Raw genomic sequence first — 2,536 nt, forward strand, 5'->3', positions numbered from 1 at the left:
TAAGGAACTGCCAGGGCTTGGTGGGACCCGGAGAGAAAACTCCAGCTACAACATTAAACCAGGTATCACAACTGCATTCCACATAAAGTAGATTAAAAAATAACTAGGGACATAGACGATATAAGCAACCAATGCAAACTTCAGAGGTGAAAGCAGCAATGTCTGAAGCTCACTGCTTCTAATTATTCCTTGAAAATAATAGCAGATTACATACTGTAAAAGAAGATAAAAATAATTAAGAAAAGACTGCACACAACAAAGTTTTTAATATGAAAAGAACAGAGTCAAGGCGACCATAGTAAAGGGGCAAGAATCTGAGAAGAGAAAAAAAAATCAAGTGAGAGTCCTCATGGAAGACTAACCAATTGTACACTCACAAAAATACTGAATAAAACATGACACCCAGAAAGAAATAAAAAGATGATCAGCAAACTGTGAAGACGGAACACTACAAACTATTCAAAATGAAATAGAGAGGAGAGAGTGTAAATACACATCTACAAACCAGCGTTACACTGTGGGCTATCTTCTAGAAGCCTATCCATTTAACTGTAGTACCTGGGATGTGTGGTGTGTGCCTAGGGATGGCGGTGAGTGGTAAGGAAGAGACTCGGGGAAGAATACCCAAAGAAAGATTTGAAATGTTCCCAGTTTTTTGAAGATAATAAAAACAAATATCCAAAGAATCCAGACAACTTTCAGCAAATAAACAGGACACATCATAATAAAACTGTTCAAAAGCAACGATAAGGAATTAACTGTAAGGAGGGCCAGGAGAGTGAATCACTCGGAGACAAAGCAAGATAAGGAAGAGAACATATTGAGGGACAGAAAGAACACAAGTGAAACATGGGAGAAAACATGAGTGGAGATGGCGGAGCTGCTCTTTAAAGTATTTGAAACAAGCCATATTGTCTCAACCTAGAATTGTATAACCATTGAAAATGCCTTTCAAAAATGAAGGCAAACTAACATTTCACATTCAAATACTGGAAAGGCATTTTGACAGCAAATCTTTAGCATAATAAATGTTACAGGAAGTCCTTCAGATGGAAGTCTGCATCTATTAAAGAGGGACGGAAATGGCAACTCCCCAGCAAATATGTGATGGTTTTTCTGGTGTAAATCACATTAAAAAGATAACTAACTGGTTCCAACTGACACTAAACAACAAAGGTGGCACCGGGAAGCAGTGATCAATCGCTGGGGAGATCTTGGGGGGAAAAGCCAAAAAACTAGGAAATTAGCTTGACCTGAAACTAGTTTCCATCAGTCAACTACATACAAATTATGTCAAAGCAGTTCCTGCCATGGAAGACAACACATTTATATTTCCGACGCAGTACCCCCTGTAAATGGATCAAGCCAAGACCGAATGCTCAAGACAATGGCATTGAAATTAAACAGGTTTTGGCAATGGGGTAAATGATAAACAGTGCAGTTACCCCTTCATTTAATGCATCACTGGTGCATCCTTTTGCAGCCACATGGACAGATGTTACAAGATTATACACATGAGTTGCACAAAGCCAAAGCAAACTCAATGGCAGTAGCAGCAAAGGAGAATCTCACGAGATCAGTCTGAAAGATGTGGAGTCATAGAAACGTGGATCTGGAGAGAAGACTAGGGGAGCTGAACTGCTTTTGGAAGATCATGACCACCTTCGAATTCAGATAGTCTGATAGAAGAAACAATAGCACTTCTGTGGCAACAAAAGGCACTATGGCTTCACAGAGAGGAATGCTCAAGTCAATTCATAGCGAGATATGAGTTAACCATTTCCTCCTGTGAACAGCTTGATTCAGTGGGTCAGCTTCAGGAAGCAACAGAACTCCTTCATCCTGGGTGGTGTGGCTGGCATCTATACCATCCTATTGCTGCTGTGTGCTTACTAACAGGTAGGACAGCTCCAGGGACTCTCACAACTGCCACCTTCATGCCCTGATGAGGAATAAGAAAACTAAGAAGGAAAACGGACTGCCCAGCATTAGCCTACCAGTCAGATGAATTTAAATCCAAGAACAATGGTGCTGTGACCTAACTGGATTGAGCTGAAGCCAATTTTTCTGTGCTACTTTGCAAACACACATTGTTCTTTTTGATTGTTTGGTTGGATTTTTGTTTTGTTTTGTTATTTGTGTTTGTCTGAGACACGGTTTCCCTGTGTAGCCTTGGCTGCCCTGGAACTTGCTCTGTAGAGCAGGCTGGCCTTGAACACACATTGTTCTTAATTTGAAAGTGAATACAAATAGCAGAAATGTTTTCATCTGTTTTTGCCTCCTGAGGCAGTAGATAAGCAATTGAAAACAGAGTGCTTGGGCTGCAGTAAGTGATGAAGCCTGGTGGCCAGTGGGCCAAAGAGCTGGACTCCTCTCACACAGTGCCAAGCTTTCCACAGCCAAAGACTGTTTTACTTTAAGCACACAAGACTGGGTATAAAAAAAAAAAATAGCAGACCATAACACTACAGCCATGTGGCAACATATAGATTAATAGAAGTGGATTTGTTTAAGATTAAAAGAGCTAGTTATCAAG

General features: G+C 40.4%; 1 pseudogene; it reads left to right on the top strand.

The window, feature by feature from the left end:
- The first annotated feature begins 584 nt into the window (after positions 1-584).
- LOC131924926 (Golgi SNAP receptor complex member 1-like) lies at positions 585-1,896 on the top strand (annotated as a pseudogene).
- The last annotated feature ends 640 nt before the right edge of the window (positions 1,897-2,536 follow it).

The sequence above is a fragment of the Peromyscus eremicus genome, chromosome 15, assembly GCF_949786415.1.
Source record: "Peromyscus eremicus chromosome 15, PerEre_H2_v1, whole genome shotgun sequence".
NCBI lineage: Eukaryota > Metazoa > Chordata > Mammalia > Rodentia > Cricetidae > Peromyscus > Peromyscus eremicus.